At 39.6% G+C, this 27,926-nt stretch overlaps 1 long non-coding RNA gene across 6 annotated transcripts; it reads right to left on the minus strand.

The window, feature by feature from the left end:
• Positions 1 to 5,486: 5,486 nt before the first annotated feature.
• On the minus strand, positions 5,487 to 27,361 carry LOC140529865 (uncharacterized). 6 transcript variants are annotated; one of them, XR_011975709.1, is made up of 6 exons: positions 26,675 to 27,361; positions 25,225 to 25,319; positions 16,824 to 16,976; positions 13,030 to 13,159; positions 10,242 to 10,356; positions 5,487 to 5,692 (listed from the first exon to the last, which is right to left on the minus strand). It is a non-coding gene; the product is annotated as an uncharacterized lncRNA (long non-coding RNA). The 6 variants fall into 6 exon arrangements; XR_011975710.1 differs by lacking the exon at positions 13,030 to 13,159 and adding an exon at positions 13,542 to 13,587 and having other exon boundaries at positions 26,675 to 27,359; XR_011975706.1 differs by lacking the exon at positions 13,030 to 13,159 and adding an exon at positions 17,958 to 18,058 and having other exon boundaries at positions 16,824 to 16,973; positions 26,675 to 27,358.
• Positions 27,362 to 27,926: the final 565 nt, after the last annotated feature.

Consider the following 27,926-nt stretch of genomic DNA (forward strand, 5'->3'; position numbering starts at 1 on the left):
AAATTCCCAGCAACCAAATCTCTCTTTTTCTGCGAATCATGTATTAGAGTTATTCTTTTTTATAATGTGGTATGTTCAAGCACCATGATTGGCTACTTAGCTAAAATCTCTCTGTCCCTAGTACAGTTCTCACAAAAATCCCTGTCCTAAACTCCTGGTACAGTATTTGAGACAGTTGAGAACATATAAAAGGTATACAAATTCATCAGTATAGGTTCTTCCTATGCTAGGAGCTCCCTTCAGCAACATTCAGATCTCAACCCTTCCGTGGATTAGTAGATGAGTTTTAGAAAGTTGCTTAAATTACATAGAAATTGAAGACCTTGATTAGTACTAACTGAATAGGAAGTGTAAGAACTGAGATTTGAACAAGTTCTTCCTAACTCAGTGTTAGCACTCTGTCTTCTATATCATAGTATCCCATTTTTTGAAAGTTGCACTGAGTTTATGCTATCCTCAGAATGAGGCAAGCCTACGCTTAGATCTTACTTCTGATACATAATGGCTAGAAACCCCTGGGCAAGTCACTTACCTTCTAAGTGCACCAGACAATACTTTAAGACTACAAATTTCAGAAATTGTGCCAACCTGTGTCAGTAAAGGAATATTCTTCATCCAGGGAGCTCAATATACCAATGAAAGCCAAGATTCAAACCCTACTATACCACAAGACCAAAAGCAAACTTTCCTTTTTAGAATAGGGTAGCAAGAAAAAAATATATATAAGGTGGCTAAGTGGGGCAAAGATTGAGAAAAGTCCAGTGAAGCGAAAGGCAGAGATGCAAAGGTATGAATGTAGAATTCCATTCACATTTGAGGTTTCCTTCTTCTGTAACAGCTTGACAAGCTGCATAGATCTGGGCTTGGAATCAAGTAGACCAGGGTTCAGATCCCACTCCAGAAACTAGTTGTATGAACTGTGTAAGTCACTTAACCTCGTTGAGCCTCAGTTTCCTTTGCTATAAAATGGGGATAATAATATTAGCACCTACATCACAGGGTTGTTGTACATAGCTCAAAAGAGGTATACTGAGTGATTTGCAAAAGGTAAACCACTGTATATCCTGAGTCTGTTTTGAAATGAAACACTGCCCAAAGTCATCGAATTTGCTGAAGTGCATTTATTTCCAGCAAAAGCACTAACAGAATGCAACCTGACACTTGGGTTACCTAAGATGCTACAGCTGCTAAAGAGATAACACCGCTCTAAAGAGGCATTTGTAAGGGTCTGTCAGCACCAATGAAGCTGTTTCAGCTTGTTGCTATCCCTTTCTTTCCCCATGCATTTCTGCAATTACTCACTCAGAAAAAAAAGAATAAAAAAGAAGACGAAAAAGAGGAAGATGCTGCTAAAAATTATAGAACTTAATACCACCTTTGCAGCAAGAGATAAAGCGTATTGATTGGTGAAGGCTGAAGGACATCATTAAACTCTCCACGTTGGATTCCATTTCTTCTCCTCTTCTTTTATTTTTTTATTTCTATTTGGTTGCCTGGCGGGCATCTCTGTACTCAACTGACCCTGCCAGTTCAACTATTAAAGAATTTCCCTCTCCAAGGAGGCCTGATGTAAACATGATAATCTATTTGGCGGCTCCTATGATGGCCTATGAATAAAACATATGACAACACAGTTTGAGCTGAAGAGCTCACTATCTCTCACCAGAGAGAATGTTTGGAAGCACCCGGACAGCCCCACCGCTGTTAATCCCAGAGGCCTCATATTTTATTCTCTGCCCAGACAAACTCATGAGGGGTGTGGTGAACTATTGTCCCAGCTGACAGCTACTTTATAATAGCTTATTAAAAAGGCTCTAATGCTGGGGATTGGATGGTGAATGACGGGTCTGTTTGGAATGAAAAGAAAAGTAAGTCTCCCCTTTCAGAAGGTATATACTGTATCTTTGGAAACAAAGGAAATGTTGACGCATTTGCACTGGGAAAGATGAGTCCAGATAACCAGGGAGAGGGGCCAGGAAGCAGCCACATTAGTTACGTCGAACAGGCTCACAGGCCCACACTGAACTTCCAAGGGCCGAAATACCTACTCAGCTCTTTACCCCAACCTCTCGGAGTCATTGGACTTTTCCTCTGCATGACCAGTTAAGGCAAAGACACATTCATTATTGCAGCATAAGGACCTTACCTTAATCACAGCACTGGCAAGGCAAAGAGGCCCAACCTGCCCTGGCTGAGTCCATGGTGCTGTGTCAATAAAACCACAGAAAAATTGCTTCATGTGTGTGACCTTTCCCATGCAGGACAACCATTGTGTTAATTATTTAGGTTTGTTTTCTAAAGCCTAATCACTTAAGAAGAGGGGAAAAAAAAAACTTACTTATAACATGGTTTTATTTTTCTAAAACTGTCTCCTTTTGTGGAACAGGGCTGGTCATTAATCCCCTAATTATATTCCTACATCTATTTAATTTTTGATCTCCTGAACAAGGAAGCATCGAGTGAACGCTGTCTATAAAAGCTGTTCCCTACTGCTGTGTAACAGCTACCCCTGGGAAAACAATTTTCCTAGGACTGTCTCTTGTCCATCAACAAGTTGTGCTTATCATAGGACCCAAATGATTTCACACGTAGTCCTTTCTGTGAGGGACCCACTGTTCTCTCATTTTGCAAAATTAAATGCATATTTCTGAATGCCACAGATGGTTGCTTTAAAAAAAAATTCTCTCTTCTCTAAGTAGTATACCTTAGGGTCGATGTGGTTTCTTGGTCTCATTTGCGGTTTTTGGTTTTAGGAGGAGTTTTGCTTTTGGGTTGTTTTACTTGAAAGTCAGCATCAACCTAAAATGTGCTGTCAAAGTATGGCAGGGAAAAATAATGAATGCATATTATAAGGTAATGTCCATGACACATCTGCTTTAAAAGATCATAAATAATCTAGCATGTATCTACTGCATATTTACATGGCTAGCTTACTGTATTTATGCTTCTGAATTGGTGAGTTTCTGTAAATGGTGTTAAATATAGATACCTAGCATAAACCCAACATGGATATTTTGAATGAAGCAGAGAATCTGAAAATTTCTGAAGGGAATACTAAGGCTTTGCTTTTGTTGGGGACAGACTAAATGCTGTCTAATGTCCCTTTCTTTCTGTTTCTTTTGATCTCACGAACTCTTCTTTTATTACCCAACATTGAGGAAAGGGATATTCAACAATATGAATTGCCCGGATAATTCAAACCTGGCCCTTTAAATGTCCAAACTTCTTTTATTTTATTTCTTGTATGATGAAACTTTTTCTGAAATAGATTATACACGACCATGCATCTTTGAACATTGTATATTGAACATAATTTAATTTTTTTTCTTAATGACTCAGGGTGATACTTATGAACATTAATGGTTAGACTGTGCTGTAATCCAGTAATGCCCTTAAGGTCTCCTGAGTTGCTAGGGGCTGTTCGCCTCTACTATATATAGCCTCAGTAAATTTTAGTTCTCCCTTCTTCCCTTTTCGAATTTTCTTGCTCTGCCTTTCTATCAGGCTTCATTTGTCCCTTCTTACTATAAATGTCCCTACTTCTAAAAGAACTCCCTCAACACCCCACCCCCCCCCAACTCCTTTCTCAGTTGTTGCTGCTAATAACCTATGTGCTGGAAAACCAAAACATGAAGCTTATTATAACTATGTCTAAAGAGTAAATAGACTCAGTACAAAGGCCTCAGGGCCTTCCTTTAAGTAATTGCATTCGTTTAGTTACACAGACGCAGCCTGCCTAGAAGTGTGTTTTGCTGACTTTCTGGGTATCAGTTAAAATTCACCTAACAAGCCGATGGATAAATGATCCATAGATAACTAATCTATTCCCTTTACACTGTTTGGGGAAGGATTTTTTTTTTTGTTATTGATGTTTTGGGGTTTGGGTTTTAAATCACCTACATTTTTCTCTTCTCTATCACATCCCTTATAACAAAGAAAGAAAAATGATATTAAAACAAACGCTTCAGGAAAAATAACCAACACATTATCCAAAGCAGACATATATAGTATTCCATACCAGTAGTTCTCCACCTGCACATAGAATGGGGAGTGATGCCTTTTAACATCTTGTTTTTCAGAAAACATTGGTCATTATAATTGTACAAGGATTCAATTTACTTTAATATGCTGTTACATTGCTTTCCGTATGCATTGTATAATTCATTGGTTATAGAGTCTTTTCCCTGAATTTGCTACATACACTTTGAATCAGTTCATATGTCTTCCCGTACTTATTTCTCTGAATTCTTGGTATTTCAGCATTATAATATTCCACTCCATTAATGCACCACAACTTGTTAAGCTATTCCCCAGTCAATGGGCATCTATCTGAATTTCCCATTCTTTGCTACTTCTAAAAGAAAGTCTTGCTATGAATATTTTAGTATATAGGGGACCTTTATCTGTCTTTCATCTCTTTGGTTTTATGCCTAGCATTGGGGTCTCTAGGTCAAAGGGTATGGACATTGTAATGCATTTCTTTGCAGAATTCCAAATTGCTTTCGAGAAGAGTTGGACTGAATCATAGTTGATGGGAGAAACTTTTAAAATTTGCTTGGCTGAAATATTTACTTCATAGTTCTCATTGTTCTCTTAAATTTATTTTTATTTTCTTCATATGAGGAGGTTTGTAGGAGCAAGAAGGAGATGGTTTTTAGCAAAGCTCTGGCATTTCTTGAGAAGCATCTGACTTCTCCTAAGGACAAATTTCAGATTCCAGGCTGTTCCCTGGCCTTCATCTGACTACAGAGCTCTCAATGCGGATGGCAGGAGGAGCCCAGCTTGTCTGTCTAGGAAGGTACAGTGCCCTCCACGTCATTGTCAGCCTCCTTTGGCTCCAAGCCGAGAAACTGAAGTGTGTATCTAGATCTCTAAGGAAACCAAGCCGTACTAGCAGGAGAATGAACAGGGAAAGAGGAGAGTAGGGGAAAAGGGAGAATGTGGCATCTGGTCTTAGCACCCTGTCTGCATCCAGCCTGTTAAATTCCAACTCACACACAACTGGGGGAAATGGGAAGATTTGTAATAGATGTTTTATAAGACATCGACTTCCTGTTTCTCAAAATAATTTTTCTCTTTCATTAAAATTTTAAATAATGACAGACTTTACAATCTCCAACTAATTTTCAAACAATAAAAAATGTCCTTCCATTACATAGCAAGGACATTCTTTTTAATGTCCACAATATTATATTGTCTTGTCCTTTGCTATCTAAGATTCTGATATTTTATTGGGTAGCCAGGTGGCACAATGGAAGAGTTCTGGGTCTGGAGTCAAGAAGATTCCTCTTCCTGAGTTCAAATTTGGCCTCAGATAATTACTAGCTGTGTGACCCTGGGTAAGTCATTTAACCTTGTTTGCCTCAATTTCCTCATCTGTATGATGAGCTGGAGAGGGAAATGGTAAACCACTCCAGGATCTTTGCCAAGAAAACCCAAATGGGGTCCCCAAGAGTCAGATAAATGAAATGACTAGACAGCAAAAATGATGTATTTTTATCTATTTTAATCAGTTTTCTTAGTTTTTCCTTTTTTGGTCCTGCCTTCTAATTGCTTTTTTTGTCTTCTTTTCTCTTCTTCTCTTCCTTCTCTTTTTCCTCCTGCTCCTCCTTCTTCCACCTTCTGTTCATTACCTTTCTTCTCTGTCATCTTCTTGCACATTTCTATTTCCATTCATGTTAGAAGGGACATTCTAAAGCATTTTAGACAAAAATGGAGTTGTGAAGGAGACATTGTTTTATTCGTCATTAATGTTGCTGAAAGATAACAGGGATTTACAAAGTTCATTAAAGTTCACAAAATTCTTTTTAAAAATACATGATCTTAGTGGAGCCTTAAAACCCTGTGAGGTAAGTGCTGAAAATATTCTCAAGTACACAACTCAAGACTCCCTGAGGGCATCTTTGGATCAGAGCACAAGCAAATCATTGATCACAGGATAACAGATTCAGAGCTGGAAGGGACCTCAAAGGAAACAATGAAATTCATTTCAAAGATAAAGGAACATGATGGTTAAATGACTTGCCCAAGGTCACACAGGTAGTAAGAATTCAAACTTATCTTCGCCACTCTCAGCCCAACAAACACCATTCTGCATTTATGTCCCTACTCAAAAGCATGTACACATCCTGTTACTTTAAAAGTCTTGGACAAAACCTCACGATATTGTCTGTAAATGGCTTAAGGAAATGTGCATTACAAAGATGTAGCTTTGGGGTTTATCAACGTTTAAAGAAATCACTCCTCAGATGATATTCCCAGACAAGTGCCTTTTATACCTATTCTATCTCCATATTAATCTGTTATCAGTGATATTGCCATGTCTTATCTTTGAATTGGGCTCTCATGGCTTGCTTTAGCAGCCTTCTAAAAAACCCTACAGATTGCTAAGATACATATTAGAGCTTCTGGATGGGTGAATGTCTCCTAGTGTCAAATGGGCTTTTTGATTAGATTTAAACAGCTGTCATCTCTTAAATTTTCCTCTCTAAATCATTTTCCGCTGCCAACAAGCTTTTCATCCCTTGCTTCCTTGGATGCATGATAAGGCTCCTTTCCTAATGACTCACGCTAACTGTGTACCCTGGCATGGAACTGACACACACTTGAACACATCTTCATGGGCCAGAAGAGCAAAATCCCACTCAAGTGTCTTCACCAATATTAGGCTCTTTTCATTTGAGGAAGCAAAATTCAACTTCGGGAACAATCACAGGGTTGCTGTAGGTTGCCTGGCTTTTGATAGCTTCCAGAAAAATGAATAACTTTCCATTTTTGCGGGGCAAATTACAAGACAAAGCATGGTTTCCTATACAACTTTATTCTGGAGAAATGAATTCCCCAATATTTGAAGTAAATGCAATAGGGATTTTTTTAAGCGAAATTTTCATTGGTATCACAAAGTAAAATTGGTAGCTTTTACATGCCAAACTCTTTCTTCTCTTCTGAAGTTAAATGATGAAACTCTTCTCTTGGGCATTATCCCAAGCCTTTCCCAGAGAATCCATAGATGATTTTGGCTGACAGGGAATCTTTCTTATTAGCCATGATCAAAGGGATTTAGAAATGTCTCTAAACCTGGGAAAGTAAATCAGGCAGTTTCTTGCAGGCACCCCATTTACTGGCCACCCTGAGCTGAAGGAATTGCGTCTACAAGTAATACTTGTTCCAACTGGCCTGAAGGAGTTGGAGAATGTTGAGCCTCTACAAAAACATTCACTTGCTCCAAGTTACTCTATTATTTTTTTAAATGATTTTCCTGAAGTCCATGCCATTTTTGTTTCCTAATGAGAGGAAGGGGGAAAAAATCGAGTTTTTGGCATTAAGAAATCCTACGTTTAGGTCATTCTTCAGTACATGTTTTATATGTATATTTTTACTTAAAATAAGGCAAAAGGCATGCAGATATCTATTTACCAAACTATTTACCATACTATGAAAAAAATCAGAATGGTCACAGGTCACCTTAACAATAAGGAATGACTGACTGTTGGGCCTAACGAGCTATGACTCTACACCCACTCCTTCTAGCTAAGGGGCTCCTCTGCTCTGGATCCAGGTATGCAGCCCAAATACATTCAGTCCTAGACCACCTAGAAAGCATTCTCTTTTTTGCTCATAGTCTTCAGCTCATTAATTTCCCTGTACTCCACCCCAGAGCTTCATGGGTAAAAATATTTAAAACTTGGGTTTGGGCTCATATGTAGGGTCTCTCCAAAGAAGGGAATAATAAAGGGTTGGTTCTCAATGTATTTATGATTATATGGAGCAGGTAGTTTGTTTCCTACACACAAAATACTAAAAAACACAAAAACCAGCCATCTTGATTTAAAGCAGGATTCCCTAACAATCTGTTGCTCCGCTACAAGTTTTCAAAGACATATGTAAACCTCATCAGGATATGAAGCAAGACAATTGACTTGCAACTTGCACAGATATTTGCAAGACAATTGACTAGGTATTTTATATTTCACCTCAACTCTGTACTGTCTTCCTCAAAGTCTATATAATCTAGCAAACCAGATTGGGCTCCTCCTCTTCTCCTGATTGTTTTCTCTGACATACAAATTTCTCTTGCTACCAGGGAGCTCTGCTTTCTGTACCTCTTAAACTCAAAGGATTACCTCCAAGCCTGGACATATCCTCGAGAATGACGTTATGAAACACCTGGGGCAGTGGATAGAGCACCAGTGCAGGAGTCAGGAGGACCTCAGTTCAAATCTCACCTTAGACACTTGACACTCACTAGCTGTGTGACCTTGGGCAAGTCACTTAACTCCAATTGCCCTATCCTGGGTCATCTTTGGTAATAAAGGACTAACACAACAACAATGAAACACCTAGCAGTGGGGCAGCTAAGTGGCATAACACCAGCTCTCGAGTCAGAGGGACCTGTGTTCAAATTTGACCTCAGACAAACTTACTAGTGATGTGACCCTGGGCAAGTCTTAACCCCAAATGCCTCCAAAGAAGGATAGATGGATGGAAGAGAAAAAAGGAGGGAAGAAGGAAGGAAGGGAAAGATCTAGCAGAAAGACAGCCAGGAATACATTTATAAGCTCATGGTATTGAGTTGCTTCTCCACATGAGCAGTGGAACAGGTCAAAAAGAGTACCACTCATCTCTCCAGATCCTCAGAGAATATTTAGAAAACATCACTTGTTACATGATGGAATCAAAGCAAGAGAGGGACCAATATCTGTCATTTCTTTTAAGCTGATGGCATTCCCTACCCCACCCCACCCCTCTGCCTCTGTCAAAGAGTAAGGGAGAACAAAGACACCACCCTTTTTGCTTAGCACCAAAGAGATAACTCCTTTCAGTTCCAAGCTGCCACATAGCCAGAAGCAGTCATGAAGTTCATCATCCCCAAAGGGGCTCAGTTCTGAGGCATACTTGTGTTCGATCATACTTGTGTGAGTAAGAATATCTGTGCAGGCTGCATGCAACCCATGTTATTAAATTGTTTTGTTGTTTTCCTTTTGTACCATTAGGTACTAGATTTCATTGCAGTCAATCTATTGTACATACACCCATATATGTACACACACATGCATGCACATGTACATGCACACACACAATTTTGCAAATGCATGTGAAGCCTTTTCATTAATAGCCATGGTGAATAAGGGTCTAGCCTTGGAGCCAAGAAGGATTGGGTTCAAGTTTTGCCTCTGATATACACTGATTGTGCAATGCTGGACAAGTCACTTAACTTTTCAATAGTCTCAGAAAACCTCTAAGACTATAAATTGCAGGGATTGTGCCTTAGAAATATTGCTCTGATGGTAAGAAGCTAAGAGTGACAAAACCAATTTTGGGAAAAGGAGATGGGGACCAGCAAGGAGGGTACCTTAGTTCCCACAAGCAACAAGCAAGATCTCATCAGCAGTTCCCAACACATCTTTTCTACCTATCCCCATCGTTCAGAGATAATAAGAAAGAGAAAGGGAACATTTACTAATGTGCAAGGCGTTGTGCTAAGTGCTTTACAAATATTATCTCATTTGATCCTTCCAACAACTCTGGAAGGTAGGAACCATTATTATCCCCATTTTACAGATGAGGCAAATAGGTTAAATGATTTGCCGAAGGTCACACAACTCTATAGTGTCTGAGGCCAGATATGAACTCTGGTCGTCTCTGAGCTCAGCATTCTATCCATTGTGCTGCATAACTGCTTCTAAATAAGGACTGAAAATATGAATTATATGTCATGCTGACCCAAACCCTGGAAGACAAGTGTGTACCAACGATTTTATTAGAGGTATTTGAAGAAAATGATTTTCTATACTCTAGAAAAGTTTGGTTTTAGAAGACAAAATGACAAAAATTAACCATACCCGTGATAGACTGATGTATCCTTGGAATTTCCCAAAGAAATTATTGGGGTCAACAAGACATTAAACTCCCTAACTCTCTTATGTCCAGACCTAACATATGTCAATGGAGTGTCGGCCCTAATTGGAACCAATTCCGGTGTATTCCATATATTAGCAGAATGTGAAAATTATCCAGCCCAATACCTGTGTACTTTATCTCTATGGCTTTTGCCATATAGGCAGACAGGAGGATAGCCATAAATCTCAAGAGCACTGGTTCTTTGACTTCTAAAGTGGATCTAGGGAAATTTGAATTTGGAAATTCCCCAGTAGTAAAAGAATAGAAGGCACAGCAAGAAGACAGGTGTGTTCTCTTTGCACAAACAGAATGTGAGAGCAAGTTACAAGATTATAGCTCACCGATTCTCAAATGTTCCAGATACAATCTAGGAAAATTCCTTCATCTGTGATGGATGACCACAGAGACCATCTCAAGAATATGAAGGTTAGTGGCATCATCACGCAGTTCAAAAGCCTATAGGTTGAAAAGATAGAAAATGTGCAGCACAAGTTGATAGCGCTTTTCTTTGTATACAATGAGCACAAGTCTCATACTTCTGGATGATGTCTTCAGTCATCAGTCATCTTGGGTTAGTGGTAAAGAGAAGACTGTCGGCTTCATTTAAGGAAAAGCTTTCTAATAAGAGATATCTAAGTGTGAAAGGAACTTCCTTAAGAAATAATGGATTTCTCCTTATTGAAGGTTTTAAAGAAACAACTAGATGACCGCTTGTTGGGTATACTATAGAGGAAATTCTTTTTGGAGTATAGGATAAACAGTATGACCACTGAGGTCACTTCCTACTCAGAATTTCTCTGATTCTGTGACTTTGTGAGAGTATGGTGATCAATTTAGATTACTTAGCTCACAAAAATGATCATTAGATTGACCAGCAAAAATGTCAAATCCCAAAGTAACTCTTTCAAGTCTTTTGAAATCAATATACCATTTGAAAAAAGTATACATACACACACACACACACACACACACAACACTTAAATATAATAGATTGGCCATTTTTCTTTGATTTTTAAGTGTAATCATTTTGCATTTTTAAAAGCATTTTATCTCTGGCTCCTAATCAAGTAAGCATTTATGAAGTACCTATTATGTACCATACAGTATGATAGGTATTAGGGATACAAAGTCAAAAAATGAAACAATCCCTAGTCTCAGCAATGAACAAAAAGAAAATACGAATTAGGCTATATTAAATAGATCAATCCATATCTGAAACTTGAATTTTTTTTTCCATTTTTAATCATTCTCCTGATTTGTAAAATTTATAATATTTACTTATCCTGTGTCTTCTATAGAAGCAAAATTTTTCTTTTATTTCATGTTGAAATGGATCATAATATCATAAGTTGAGAGCCAGAGCCCTCTGAAGGTCTGTACTCTAACATCATACAGATGAAGAACGGTCAGAGGGCCAGAGGAGTAAGGCACTTGTCCAAATCCGCACAAGCAGTAAACGCAGCCATGATTCAAACTCAATGTATCTATGTTATCATGAGCCTTGGTCTCTCCTCCTATCTAATTGCTTCTTCTCAGTCTACTTTGCTAAGACTTCACCCAGGTCATGCCCACTCACCAGGGGTATCCCCAAGACTCAGACCTAGACTTTCTTCCCTTCTCCCTCCATGATGTTTCTCTTGGTGGTCTCATTAAATTCCCTAAGTTCAATTATTAGCTCGATGCTGATGATTTCCAGAGCTATAGATCAAGTCTTAACTTCTCTTCTGGGCTTCAGTCTCTACATTATCAACTAATTGCTTTTTGGACCTCTCAGGCTTAAAATGTCCAAAACATACTGTATAATCCAGCCATGCTGGCCTTCCTGCTGTTCCCCACACAGAGTACTCCATGCCTAGTCTGAGCCTTTCCTCTGACTGTCTTTCATGCTCCAGATGCTCTCCTTCCTTACTTTTGCATTCTGCCTTCCTTTAAAATTCAGCTCAATTTCCCCAGTTCCTTCCCACTACTAATGCCTTCCCCTCTGAGACTGCCTTCCATCAACCCTTTCTGTATCTTCTATATAGATAGTCATTCCTTTGTTTTCTCCCATTCAAATGTGAACCTTGAAGGCAGGGACCTTGTTTGTGTCTTTCTTTGTATCTTCAGCCCTTAGCACAGTATCCAGCATACGGTAGGAGTTATTAAACTGCTTGGGGATGAACTGGCTTTGCCTAAATCTCTCACACTTGACCACCAGGATAAGGTTTCTGTTACATCAAAATATCTTTCACTTGTATCCAAATCAGTGTTACCCTTCTTCAAAATACCTTAATAATTGACCAATAGATAAACATAATAATGCCCCATAGTCTGTTTCAGCGTCAGAATCCCTACTGTAAGAAATCTGAAAAGAGGCTGAAAAAGATAGACTCAGTATTCAATAATGCTTATCCTTGGGCCAAATTTCTGATTTTTCATTTCTTGGCAGTCGAATAAATTATCATAAATGTGCCTTTTCTCTTTTCTCTCTCACCCCAGCAGGTGTCTTTAGGAACCTTTCCAAACATACAATTTTTTTTTTTTTAATACAGTTGTATATCTCTACAGGTGGTAGAGAAGAATATCATGGCGGGTATTAGAGCATAAGGAAATGCCCCATTGGTTCAGCCAAATGAATGTTCCCAAGGAGCATTTTGTCATTGGCCATAAAGGTTGCCCTCCAGGATAATAACAACTGACATTTATATGGTGTTTTCATGTCAGCTATGTGTTTTCTTTGTAACGACCCTGTGAGATAGAACATAAAATATTATTATCCCCATTTTACAGGCTGAGAAACCGAAGCCCAGTTTCTTCTCAGAGGCATGGGCTCAAGATACAGCCCCAGACATCCCTAAATTTTCTTGAAAATCATCCACATATGTTGGGTTCAAACCCATGTTATACTAAGTTAATAAGATACTTTTTGTCATTGTTCCACAGACACGGCATATGTATATCCAACATAATGTTGGCATGTTTCCTTATATATGTTTTATATAGAAATTAATTGTAATCTAGCTAAGGCTCTCATATGATTTATTTCTGCAAATTTCTCTAATCATTAAGTCTGACTTACTGAACCTTTGGAAGATAGTGTAATGTGATCAGTTCAATGGTGAAGATCTGCATTTGAATCCATATACTTACTGTATCTGTGATGTTGGACATGTCACTTTACTCTTTCAGCCTCTGTTTCCTGCTATGTGGAATGAAGGACTCTGACTAACTGGCCCCTGAGATCTTTTCTGGCTCTAAATCTCATATCCTATGACATAACCTATAGTTGAAAAGAATGAGACATTGTTAAGAATGGTAAAAGCACCAAATCTGGAATCAGAGGATCTAAGTTCAAATACCATTTCTCTCTTTTGTGGCATTATAAGCTTCTAGAAAGACCATATGCAGCTGGTGCTTCTACCCTCTTTCCTTTCACTATCATCTCTGCATTCTGGTTTCCCACCTCATCAGTCAAATGAAACTGCTCCCTCCAAATTTCCCAGTGATCACCTAACTGCCAAATCCAATGGCTTTTTCTCAATCCTTATCTTTTTTGACTCAACCTCTTTGCAGCCTTTGACACCATCCATCACACTCTTGTCCTGAATAGTCTTTTTTCTCTGGGTTTTCATGACACTACAATCTACTGATTCTCTTCCTACCTCTCTTTTGATGGATCTTCATTCAGGTCAAAACCAAGTCTCTCCCCTAATAAGAAAATATTTGTAAAAATTGCTTAGCACAGTACACATAGTAAACTCACCTCTCTCTCTCTCTCTCTCTCTCCCTCCCTCTCCCTCCCTCCCTCCCTCCCTTCCTCCCTCCCTTCCTCCCTCCCTCCCTTCCTCTCCCTCTCTGTCCATATATATACATATATATATATACACACATATATGCATGTGTCACTTACATATATAGCATGCATATATGTGTGGATATACACACATATATACATATATATATCTACACATAGAGAAATAGAGTATGCACACTTACTATGAGACCTGTGCCAAGCTCTTTTTGCAAATGTTTTCTGTATATGTGAGTCATATATGTGTGTATGGATATATACATATGTGTGCATGTGTATGTATGTATATATACATAAATTTTCTCTTCAGAAAACATTTGCAAAAAGTTTAGCACAGAGCTCATGTGCATGTGCTCTTGCTCTCCTTTCTATGCATGGATGTATAACACACATATACATATTATATGTAAGTGCTATGTGTGTATGAGTACTATAGAGAGTGTGTGCTTACTATATGCACAGATTTTCTCAGGAAAAGATTTATATATATATATATATATATATATATACATATGCACACACATATGCACATGCATGTATATGTGTGTATGTATACACATATACCTACACATATCCTTATTCCATCCTATTCTCCCTTCCCCCTCACTTGACCCTCTTTTCCTCTCCCTCTGTGCTATTTCACCCCATGCTCTCAGAAGCTTTAATGCATTTATTTCACTACATCTCTCTATGCTGAAGATACTCCAATCTACTTCTCTAGTCTAGTCTCTTCCCAAACCTGTAGGCTCCCATCTCCAAGTCTGTGTTGCACGTCTTGAACTAAATGTTCTGTAGGCATTCTAAACCCAACACATTTAGAACTGAGACAACTGCATTTCCCTCCAAATACTCCTTTTTTCCAAACTTCCCTTTGACTGTCAAGGGCGCCATTATCACCCTGCTCACCCAGGCTCACCCCTTAGTTGTCAGCCCCAACTCCCCTACTCCTAGATGATCAGTGGCTAAATCCTATCAGTTCTACATATACCACTGTGGTTCAGGCCCTCAGTACCTTTTGCTTGGACTAAAGCCATAGGACTTTGGTTGGTCACCCTGTCTCAAGAGTCTCCCCATTCTAAGTCTATCTGTCACTCAACTGTCAAATTAATCTTAAAGCATAAGTTTTATCACCACCCTCATTTAATCAACCTCAATAACTTCCTATGACCTCCAGGACTGAATATAAAATCCTTTGCCTGTCCTTTAAAAAAGGCTCTCAGAACCTGACTCCTTCCTGCCTTTCCAGTCTGCTTAGATCTTTTTCCTCTTGCATACTGTGTGAACCAATACCACTGACCTCCTTACCATTCATTCCCCACTCTAGGCACTCCTGACCCTAAGCACTTTCCCTGGCTGTCCCCCATGCCTGGAACTCTCTCCCTCTCCTCCTCCACCTCTCAGCTTCCCCAGCTAACTTCAAATCTCAACTAAGTCCCCTTTTCCATAAGAAGCTTTTCCCAATCTTCCTTAATCTTCTGGCCTTCCCTCTGAGATTATCTCCAGTTTACTATGTATGTAGACCCTGCTTGTACACAGCTGGTTGCATGTTGTCTGTCCCTTAAACTGTGAAGCCCTTGAAAGAAGGAATAGTCTTTTGTCTTACTTGGTATCCCCAATGCTTAGCACTGTGTCTGGCACATAATAGGCTCTTAATCAATGTTGGAGACTGACAGACTGACTGGCATGTGTAAGGAAGGGGCCAGACTGTAAGAGCCCTTGAAGAAGAAGAATCTGGAAGATGAACATCAGAGTAGACTGAAGGCAGGTTGTGGAAAGATTTAAATGCCAAATAGAAGAGCTCATATTTGATCCTACAGGTAACAGGGAGCCACCAGAGTTCATTCAAGGAGGAAAGTTAACGTTGTCAGACATGTCATTTTAGGAAATCACTTTAGTTGTTATGTGAAAGATAGATCAGAATGAGGGGAAACTTGAAGTACGGTGATCATCGTGTACTAGTTTGTGTCTGTGTGAATGGAGAGAAGGGGACAAACACATGACCGAAATAGTCTGGGAAATGGACAGATGAGATTTGTAGGTCGATATGTAGGAGAAGTAAGTCTGAGCAGCGAGGATGACACAAACGTTATCAACTTGGGTGGATAGAAAGATGGGAGGGGGCTCAGCAATTGAACTCTGGGCAAACTTTTAGCTGTAAAGCTATGATGTCACCTCCAAAAAACTTTCATTAATACACCCATATATGTGTATGTATGTATACGTGTGTGTATATATAAGTTTTTATATATACACATGTATGTATGTATATATATGCATGTGTGTGTTACATATATTTAATGGGTGGGGGGAAGAGAAGAGTACTTTGCAGACATTGTACCAGGGGCAAAGGAAACTGTTGGGATAAAGAACAATAATTGAAGTCGTAATAACAATTACAGCTAGCATTTCCATAGCTCTTAAAGGTATGCAAAGTACACACGTGTGTATGTATATATATATTTATAAACTATATATGTATACACTACATTTATGTATATATATAATATATTTACTCTTATTTAGGTTTACTATGGTTTACTATGAGTTTGTGTGTGTGTGTGTGTGTGTGTGTGTGTATGTGTGTATGTAGCCCTTGGTAAACCTTAAAATAAATGAGGGCAGCTACTTGGGACAATGGATAGAGTGCTAGGCCTGGAGTCAGAATGAGTCATCTTCCTAGTCATCAAATCTGACCTCAAATACTTACTAGTTGTGTGACCCTGGAAAAGTCACTTCACCTTGTTTGCTTCACTTTCCTCATCTGTAAAATGAGCTGGAGTAGGATATGGAGAACCACTCCAGTATCTTTGCCCAGAAAACTTCAAACGGGGTCATGAAGAGTCAGACACAACTGCACAACAACACTATACAAATGCTAGCTATTATTATTATTATATAATGGAAACTCCTTTGGGACAGGGCTTATTTTGTTTTGTCTTTATATCCTGAGACCTAGCCAAGTGCCAGATGCATAATAGGGGCAAGATAAATGCTTGACTGGGCCCATGCTATTTCATTTATGTCTGCTTTTCCATTCTTGTCATCTGAGAAGACTTGTAAAAGTACTCAGCAAATCAGCCCCCAGCCTTGTATTCCATCAGCTGCATGGAGAGGAAAGAAAACAGAGACCCACCAGTAACTTTTCTTTGCATTCTCTCCTAGCCAAATGGTCCTGCCAATTTGTAGAAAGTGATAACCCTTGATGTCAGAGGAGACTCAGTTGACACATCCTAAAGGCACACCATCCCTAAAGCAGGTCTCCTGAAGACTCAAGATGGGCAGCCTACTTGTAAAGCAAAAAGGAAATAGATACAGTTACAAAATAAATCCAAAAACAACCCCACCTCCCTACCCTTATGTAACACAAAGAAAATCAAGGCTGCCTGTCATTAAGGAATGAGTGGAATGTTTGAAAAGGGAGGCCTATAAGGGATTGACCACCCTCCTTCATCTACATATTAAAGTCAATTCCCACTGTGTATAGGAACTGCTTTCCAGAAAATGTTTAATTTGGGGGCTTGGCGGGGGGGGGGGGGGGGGGGGGGGGGAATTTAGAGGTGGAGGGAGAAAGGGGCACCTGCATATCCCTATTTCTATCCTGTTCTCACCCACAGATTTCAAACCATAACCATAAGTTATTTAAGTTATTTAAGGTGTAGGGGAGGGGAGGGTACCTTGCAGAGATTCCATAAAGAGCAAAACAAATGAAATATTAATCATCATCATAATAGCTAGTATTTATATGGAGAGAATAGGAAGCCTTTCTAAACTGACTTCAGTATCCTGTTTAATAGGATCTATTTTCCCATCTGTTGGAATCCTTTGGGCTGAAAAGTACAAAATCAAATGCCCAATAAGGGGATTCAGATAGGCTGGATATTTAAGCAATCCTTTCCTCCTGATGTATGAGGACTCATTCTTGGCAAAGACTCATCCTTGGCAAAGATTCACCTTGGCTAAGACTTTTTAACCTTCTTCTTACAAACTAGTTAGCACAAGTTTTAGACAAATACGATAGCTCATTTTATGCCATTCAACAGCAAATAGATTTGTCAGGGTATTTAACTGGAGCCGATAAATATCATTAGGAAAAATGCTTCAACCCAGTCTAAGAGCTTTAAACTTGTCATAACAGATATCCATCCAATTTACAAATGTTTTACTTTGGCTCAAAAGTAATTCTAACAAGGAGATTTTCATTAGTGCTAACAGATGGTTGTGGACAGTGCTGTTACAATCTATACGAACTTTCCTTCATTTAACTTGCCTTTTGCTGAGCACCTACTATGTGCAAGTCACTGCTAGGATCACAAAGATGAGCAAAAGGCAGTCTCTGCCCTCAGAGGGAGCTCCTGTTTCTGAAATTTCCTAAAGAAATTAAAGATTATTACTTATAAATGCTCTCCAATTGTCTTCTTTCATTCTGCCTTTTATTGTGTTGAATTGAGAGACAAAGTCTTTTGGCAGAAAGACCTCCCACTGGCTCTTGAGTAAGAGGAATTGGATTCCAATCTTACCTCTCAAGTTTACTACCTATATGGCCTTAGACAAATAAATTAATCTCTCTGGGCTTCAGTTTGCTTATCTACAAGATGAGGGAACTATGTAGATGACCACTAAGTCCATTCCAGCCTTACCAATCACTCAATCAGCCTACAAGCATGAAAATACAAAGACCAAAGTGGAAAGATACTTGAGAAATTGACACGTGTCTAAGAGTATTCCCCATGGTACTGTTTCAAACTTCCTCCACTTCATTTAAGACCTCAACTTCAACAGGACATGACAACTGATTGTTTGTGATGATTGGAAGAGTGAGAAGAATAGAAGAGGACTCTGGTGTGATGAGTTCAGAGACAGAAAGGATGGTGATACAAGCAACAGAAATTGGAAAATGAAGAGGCAGATTTGGGAGAAAAGATGAGAAGTTCAGTATTGAAATATTTAACATGCTGAGTTGGAGAGAATGGCAATGGAGGTGGAGATATCCAACAGAAAGTAGGAAATATAGAACTAGAACTTTGTGGAGAGGTTGGCAATGGATTTGGGACTTCTCTGCATTTTGTTGTTCAGTCCTTCTAGTTATATCTAACTCTTTAAGATTCCATTTGGGGTTTTCTTGGGAAAAGTGGTTTTCCATTTCCTTTTCCAGCCCATTTTATAGATGAGGAACTGGGGCAAACAAGGTTACTTACCATGGCTCACACAAGCTAGTGTCTGAAGTCAGATTTGAACTCATGAAGATGAGTCTTCCTAACTCCAGGCCCAGTGCTCTATCCTCTGCATCACCTAGGTGCAAAAGGAGGGAGGGAGGGAGGGAGGGAAAGAAAGAGGGAGAGGGAGGGACGGAGAGAGAGAGAGAGAGAGAGAGAGAGAGAGAGAGAGAGAGAGAGAGAGAGAGAGAGAGAGAGAGAAAGGGAAAGGGAAGGGAAGGGAAGGGAAGGGAAGGGAAGGGAAGGGAAGGGAAGGGAAGGGAAGGGAAGGGAAGGGAGGAAGGGAGGGAGGAAGGAAGGAAGGAAGGAAGGAAGGAAGGAAGGAAGGAAGGAAGGAAGGAAGGAAGGAAGGAAGGAAGGAAGGAAGGAAGGAAGGAAGGACTCCTCTGGAAGGAAAATTGCCTTTCAAGGTTTGAACTCTCAAACTGATGTCCTCCAACCTGGAATTCTCTCACCACCACTGAACTGCGTTATTTATAATAGATTCATAGACATTTTCAAGTCAGCCAGAAATAAGACATGCTTCTCTCTGGTCATTTGCCTTAGTCCAATGGTCCAACCACTTCAATCTTTCAAAGTGCTAAAGTACATTTAGATTATACTTTGATTGACTCTGTGAAGATGTCTCTGATTACATTAATGGGAGATGAGTAGAAACCCAGTCAGATTTATGAGGAAAAACAAGATTCAGCTATAAGGTTAGGATATAGGTACATAGAGGTGATGACTAAAACTGGTGATGGATATATGTGGTAAGGTAGGTAACAAGTACTTTTTAAACACTACAGATGTCAGGCCCTGTAAGAAACACTGGGAATACATAGAGCAGCAAATAAATAAATAAATTTTAAAATAAAGGAAAAAAACCCTCAACTCCAAGATAGATTTTTAGTCAACAGAACATGATGACTGATAGATAAATTGTTGGCCAACAAAATGATCACTTGGAGGTCAATTTATGGCTTTTATCCCCTAAAAATATAATTAAAGATTGATCACTGTACAATTGATTAGATCATTCATTAATATTCATAAAATCACCTTGCTGATTGTGCTGTGGTTCATTAATTTTTTATCAAGCAGTCACACGTCTTTACGTGCACCAGCATTAATAGAGAATGGAAGAAGCTATGTTAGAACCTGTCAAAAGAGACTTTCAATTGTCTCTATATTTTTAACTTGATTATCAGATGAAATGCCATAGGTGTACAGTTTAATCAATTTGTGAGGTCATTGTATAATACTAATAGATGATATTTATAATACTTTAAGGTTTGAAAAGTACTTTACAAATATTATCACATTTTGCCTTCACAACAACCCTGGGAGGCAGGTGCTATTATAATCCCCATTTTTTCAGTTGAGGAAACTGAACAAACAGCGATTAAATGACTTGGCCAATGTCTGGGATTTTGAACTCGTCTTCTATGATTCCAGGTCTAGCATTCTATCCACTGCACTATCCACTTCTCTCAAATTCAGCTGCAATATTCTTAAAAAAACAGAGTTAGGGTCTAGACGTGATTTTGGTCATACTGGTCACTTCCAAGAAACTCCCTTTACTAATGTAGGTCAGTACTCTCTCTGCAACCTAGAGTATTAGAGTTGTCTAGAAGAGAGAGCTCCAAGAACTTGCCTATGATCATATCTCCAGTATGTGTCAGAGGCAGGGCTTAAACTGAGATTTTTGTGACTTTGAGGCAGCCTCTCTATCTATTATACCACCCTGGCTCTTTTTCCTAAACAAAACAGATTTTATAAAGCATCCCTTGTGATGAGTTGCAGCAAAGGTAAGAAAGAGACGAAGAGTAGCCAACCTGACCTACTAGACAGGAAGTTGACTTCCATGGGGGATTTTCCCACATTAAAGGTACTTTCCATTCTGTGCTAGAATATCTCCATCCATATAACAATGCTGGCTTCGATTTTTTCAGGATGTTCTGAGGAGTGAAATCCAGTGACTTTTTTTTTTTTTTTTTTAGGAAATGAGAAATAAAAAAAAAATTAGAGATGTATTTTTGTACAACTATAAGAATGTTACCTCTCTAACCTATTTTACAGATTTATGGGACTCACAACGGTACCTAATATGGTACAGTGCTAGCATTTAATAAATGTCACTTGGGAGTGATGAAACAATAACCTAGCAACCTGTGTTTCTGGTTCAACATGGCTATAATGTAACTATTATTCAGCATGTATTAGAGAATCACAATGCATGAGGCAGAAATATGACATGTGGAAACCTCATAGTCCCTATGGTCTAAATAAGGAAAGACAGATACACAGAATATTAGGATCCACAAAAGTATTTTTTCCTTCTTTTCCCCTTCTCCTCAAATGACTGAGGGTTTATCGCTTGACCATAGAATATTTGGAGAGTAAATAGATTGAAAGATGAGTCAGAAAATGGAGAAAAGGAAGGAGTGGTGAGAAGGAATCATTAGGAAGATAGACATGCAACCGGATGAACTGGCTGTAGAAATGAAGGTTGACTGGTAAAAGTGGAAAAGAATGAAAAAAAGCAGGGGAGATTTTTTTTTTTTTGACAGGGAGTAATCTGAAAAGCAACAGATGTTTTCCTCAAGCTTCCTTCTTGCATATTCACTGCTATGAACCCTTTCTCCTCCTCATGTAAAGGGTTCTGAGTACTAGTTGAGATTAATTAAATTCATTTGTTGAGCACCAATGCTTGTGAAAAGCACTGAAGCACTGGGGCACATTCAAAGTTTAGATGAAAAAAGGTCAATACCTGCCCTCCTAGAGCCTACATTCTAGTAGGGGGATATGACATATGCAGAATAGATATAACCTGTCACATATGATACATACACTATACCATATACATATCACACATACATATGTGGTATGGTGTTACACATGCATATGTGTTACATATATGTGGTATATATGCATGTGTGTGGTGTGTGGTGTATATAACATATACACTACATATATGTGCACTGCACATATACCGCGTGTACTGTGTGCACATATGTCACATATATAACACACGTGTGTACATATAGCATGTGTGTATACATATATATTACATAAGATACAAGAAAAGTTTTATGAGAAGTACAAGGGGGTAAGGGGGATAATAGTAGAGAGGGAACTAATACAGACTGAGGGGATCAGAAAACTTCCTGAAAGAGAAGGAATTGGAACTCAGTTTTGAAGGACAGTAGGTTTGGCCACTAGATGCACTCTGACCATTTCAATCCATACAACAAAGAAAAATTTTAAATGGTACTTAATCTCATGCTTTTCCCCTCAGATTCTACCAGTAACCGTGGTTGACTGGCCAAAATGGGATCGGAATACTAAGAAATCTTCTGATTTTAGATGACCTCTAACTATAGACAGCAAAACATGGCAGATAGGGCATTAGACTTGAAATTAGGTAGACTTGGGTTTAAATCCTCCATCCTCTTAGTAGCATTGTGACCCTGTGCAAATCACTTAAATTTTGTGTCTTTGTAAAATGAAAGGAGTGATGCATGGAGACTCTAAAGTCTCTCTACATCTTTTGCAAGAAGCCTTTCCTGATTCCTTCAAGTGCTAGGGCCCTCTCTCTCAAGCTACTTTAAATCATTTGCATGAATTTATTAATTTTGTGTTTCTGTTGTATATATGCTTACATATGCTTGTTCTCTCCCTTGTTTTGTGAGTAGAGATCCCTTCATTGTGTGTGTGTGTGTGTGTGTGTGTGCGTGTGCATGTGTGTGTGTGTGTGCCTGCTTATATCTCCAGTACCTACCACCAAGCCTGGCACAAAGGATGTTCTAGTAAACATTTAACACCCAGGTCTCAAAAAAAAATACCCACATATGTACAGGATATACATTTGAAGTTAAATCTGTATTATGAACATTTTCTCTGTGGCGTAAATCTAGACAACAAGCAAAACAATAAATCAAGTCCTGATTTGTAGCATCTGCTGATTTCCAAAGAGTAAATGCTCACATTAAACATTTAATAATTGGCTCAAGTCGAGCCAGCTCCAGCACACAGCCTTCCTGGAACGTAGTAGGCACTTAACTTGCTGCTTGGATTCTCCCTATCTTTTGTAGTATTGGGGGTCATCAAGAGAGGCCCTGATGTCTTACATCAGTCCCCATTTATTTATGAGATTACAGGGTAGAGATACCTCTCAAGAAGCTGGACTTGAACCAATAGACCTCTAGCTGAGGGACTTCGCTGGGTGTAGCACCAATGTGATACCCACAGCCGTCACTATGGATATGCAGGCATATTTCCAGAGTAAATTCACAAAATATACATTCTCTTCCTCAAAGACAGAACCAAGATATTTATTCAGATACTGGAAAGCCAATTCCACCATAATAACAAGGAAGTTTGTACACATTACCAATAGAAGGAGGACTGCCATCCCCAAGCCTTCCCTCTCATCATCCCACTCACTTCCCCACAAACAAAATCACTCCCTCTCTCACCCTGGCTAGCTGCTCTGCTCTCCTCTGCCTCCTCTCTCTTTCTCTGCTCCACCTCATTCTCTCTTCCTGCTCCAACCATTCAGCAACCTCCTCCCACCATGGGCTTCATGTGACTAAGGGTGTGGGCTGAGCCAAAGCTCAAAGACGGTCACCTAGGCCTATTAGGGGCAGGGAAGATCTTTAAGTTCTCTTATTGCAATGGAATATCACAGAGATCTCCCCTGCTTGGTACCCAGGAACTGACACTGTCTCCTCCTGATTGGTTAATTTTTCTCACTTAAAGTAATGGAATGCATTTTTCCTGCCTGGGAAGGGTCCCTTTCAAACAAGGCTTTAGAGAGGTAACATTTATTAGTAAATATGGAGATTAGGAGATTGATTAATGCTGAAACCCAGGTTGCTTTCCAACTGAAGGAAATTGGGTCACTGAGGTTTTAACCTAGTTAGGACTTGATTTTTCTTAGTCAGAAGTAGACCAAAAAAAAAAATTATAGTGGGAACCTTGTAAAAAATGGTCCCAAGGATCCTCGGGGGCATTTCTTTCAATCTTTCATCAATAGAGTTGGTCTGTGTCATAAGTCTTATTTATAAGGAGGCTTCCGGGCAATTTCACACTGCCTTTCTCTGAAGCAGCCCCCAAAAAACATGTAAACCCCTGGGATTAGTAGTGACTTAGAAGAGAAAATAGTGTAAAGTTATACCATGAACTATGGCTCCACAGCTGCCTTGATGCATGTTGCTCCCCTGGGCTGAGCCTGTGAATGAAACTTATCTGAGAGAGGAGCCCTAGCCTGCCAACTCCTCAACCCTGTGTTCTTGCTAATGCTTCAAGGCTCCATCTCTGGAGGCCACCCCCAGCCCTTAATGGCCTGCACAGTGGAAACTCACAAGAGCTCTGCTCTCCAGGAACTGGGAACCTAAATCTCTTTTTACTTGTCTTTGTTGACAAGAGCATTCAGGGCTGGGTAGTAAACAAAATATTTACTTGGCCAATGCTAGTTGGAAGTCTACTGCAATACCTTTATTGACAGGTAGACCTGGCCTGAAATGGAATGAAGAGAGGCCTTAAGGCAGTAGCTGAGAGTAGGACTGACTGGACTGTGCTCTCTGTGTACAGATTATTGGACTAGCTGGCTTAAATGGATGATTTCATTAAATCCATGATTCATCCGTGTGAATCAGAAGAAACTTCTGCCAGGAAGGTGGAACGAGCTTTGGATTTGGAAAGGGAGCACCTGGACTGCCTCTATCACTGCTTATGAGACTTGGGCCAAATTGCTACTCTCTGTGCCTCAGTTTCCTTTCCTGTAAAATAAAAAGTTTGGGTTGAATGGCCTTGAGGTTCCCTTTCCATTCTGAATCTAGGATCGGATGATATTTTGAGTCTTGTGTTTGGTTCTGGGTGACGAATTTCAGGAACAACTCCATTAAGTCATCTGATTGCATGTCTAGAACCTGCATGGGACAGGAAGGGAAAGCATTAACTCTGGAGTCAGAGGAACTGAGTTCAAAATCTACCTCTAATGCTTTACACCTGTGTGTCTTTGAACACGTCACTTGAGGTTTAGTTTCACCATTTGTAAAATGAGAGAGCCCTCTCTCCTTCATTCATCAAGTTCTCTTTTTTAACTCTGCCTCTGAGAATCTTCTCCTTCCTTCAAAGCTCAGTTGAGCTGCTTTCTGCATTCCAGAAAGCCTTTCCTACTCCCCCAGCTGTCCATTCTCCCCTTAGAGTCCTTCAAAGGAACTCAAAGCCTTTCCCTCTAGGCATAGTAAAGTATACTTGCCTTTATTTATAATATTTATCCTGTCTTTATAAACAATGCTAAGCATCAGCATCTGCTAGATGGATTGTACTTACTGGGATACAGCAGTAGAGAGGAAATCATTCTTTGAGAAGAGATACATGCAAGCACTACTGAGTTGTTTTGCCCATCTCGGGCGGGGGGCTCAGAGCTGAAAAACAGAACAAGAATTGGTATTACCTCCCAAAGCAAAGAAAGAATGTTTATACTGGGAAATCAAATGGGCAGTGAGTCAGTAATAGGGCAAGGGAGGAACAAAAAAGGAGTGGTTGAACAACCCTGCAGATAAACAAATAAACCCATCACTGCTACTACTGACTTGATTTTGTCTCTGCATGCCAGGCCCCTAGAATAGTGCTTGTGTTGTTTTTTTTAAGTGGACCTTAGATTGCATGAGTGTAGAGAACTCCCTTTGAGAAACTTCCTCTACCAATGCAAATCTGAACCTTCTCTGCAATTTATAATTTTCCAGTGTTGCCTGAGGCGATGGGAGGTTAAGTAACTTGACCGAAATCCCAGCCAGCTTGTGGCACCAGCAGAACTTCCACCCCATTCTTCCTGACTTGGAGGCCAGCTCTCCACCCACTACCCCAAACCGCCTGGTATGTACTAGACTCTTACCAAATGCTGATTCCATGCCTACTATGTGAAGGCAAAAATAATGAATCCATGCAAGAAAACAAAAGTCAGAAATCCCCTTGTTATCACCAGCATTTTCTCAATTGTTTAATATCTGTCACATGCTGATCTATTGCTCAGGACTCAAATTAAATGTTGTATGTGCTTTAATCTTAATTTATCCTATTTACTTATAAGCAGTTTAAAATAATGTTCTTAATTGCTTCAGAGATCCTTTTGGAGTGTGAAAAAAAAGTGATTCTCTAAATGTTCAAAATCTCCAAACACATCATACATTCAACGTAAACAGCATGAATATAATCCAAAGAACTCCAAGCATTTCCTTATCCTGGCTAACTTTCCTTGATAAAGGAGAGGACTGACTGTGAATGAAGAAGGGTATAAAGAAAGGTGGAATAAAAAAAAAGTCATCATAAAATGGCAGGCGGGGAATTTTTTTTTCAACGAATATAGTTTAGATTTAATCATGTACTCTCCCATTCCATCCCTCCTCAACGAAAGTGTTGTGATGTAGCCTGGGAGGGCATTGAGGTATGTTCAAGGAGTACCCACCACCATCCCCATCAACCTACTTCCATCCTTACCCCCAACCATCACCATCACTACCAACCTACTTACCACCTCCATCTCCACCCTCATCTCCATCACCTCCAAACCCACTTCCCCCCCTCCACCACCCCCATCACTACCACCACTACAACCCCATTTCTTCACATCCATTATCACATTACCCCCACATCCCTTCTCTTTACCACCACTACCTCTCAAGCCAGGAAAATCTGACTGAAGCCTAAACTGAAAGTCTGGGCAAAGGACTAACTAGGGGTTTTGAGATCAGCCAAGCAAGAATTAGTAACTGCTACTTACTGCACCTGGATTTCCCAAAGAATGTGGAAGTTTGGTTCAGTTTTGAAGCTTCAGTTCCAGAGAAAGTTTGAAAACTTTTCAAAGGGAGTGCGTGCGTGTGTGCGTGCGTGCATTTAGGGGGAAGGGAGGAGGTTGTGCAAATAAGCAGATGTTTTTCATATCAGTTTCCACCAAATTAAGGGGGGTGTGGGGAATGCCCCAGTGTGAACTGGGCCTTGATGAGGTCTGAGACCAATGATCTCACACACTCTTCCATCTTCCGTTTGAAATTCCCGTGCCAAAGAGAGACAGGAAACATGCATTGCCCAGTGTGAGTAAGTAGTTAAAACTAAGCAGGATGCGGGCATGAAATTACCGCTGATTTCCCATTTGCTGATATTAGATCTATTTTTGAAATGACTTATCAGTTGGTTATTGTTGCTAATAATTACCATTAAAATTAATAATACATTTTTTAGAATTGGGCAAAAAAAAAAAAAGAAAGAAACTGACAAGTTTGCTTCTGTCACAGATCTTTGAAAAAGCAATCTGGGGAACTTGTTTCTGGAATGCAGCTGTGTAAGAGTTCATTAACGTCTTGCAGGTGGAGCCTAATTTTAGTTCAGCCTTGAGAAGGGGGAATTGTTTGCCTTCTGAGATGCTCAGCACCAAAACAGCAGTAAGGCAGGTGGAGTTGAGAGAAGCACTTGTTTACTTTCCTGTTTCAAAAAAAAAAAAATAACACAGATGATTCATATCGTTAATCATACAGTTGCTATTTGATTTTAACATGTCTTTAACAGAAGAGTCTGGAGTACATTTGACCTACTGCTACTCAAATGTGAAACAGAAAGCCCAGGAATGGCAAATAATAAGCGAACGAGCGTGGAATCCTAAATAGAGTGGAGTAGGAACCAGTGAATGAAGGGGAAGGAAAATTTAGAAATACATCTGGGTTGGCTACAAAAGCATTTCAGAAAGTGGGGGCTCCAGCCCTCTCGTTTGGGTTTCTGAAGTTGGCACAGATGGAACTTGGAGTATTTTTGTTTTTTTTTATCTAAAGTCATTGAAAGGAGGAAATTATTAGGGGAGGGAAGTGGGAGTGGAGAAGGTGAGGAGGGGGTCACTCCAGACAATTGAAAATGAGGCTATTGTCTCTTCCTTGTTCCTCCCATTGTTGAAATTGAAATTCAGGGCTGTGAATTTCCGGGACTGACTACTAATCAATTTCGATTTTAGGCCTGCTGAAGGAAAAATGATCATCACTGAAAGA

Source organism: Notamacropus eugenii, chromosome 2 (genome assembly GCF_028372415.1).
Source record: "Notamacropus eugenii isolate mMacEug1 chromosome 2, mMacEug1.pri_v2, whole genome shotgun sequence".
Lineage (NCBI taxonomy): Eukaryota > Metazoa > Chordata > Mammalia > Diprotodontia > Macropodidae > Notamacropus > Notamacropus eugenii.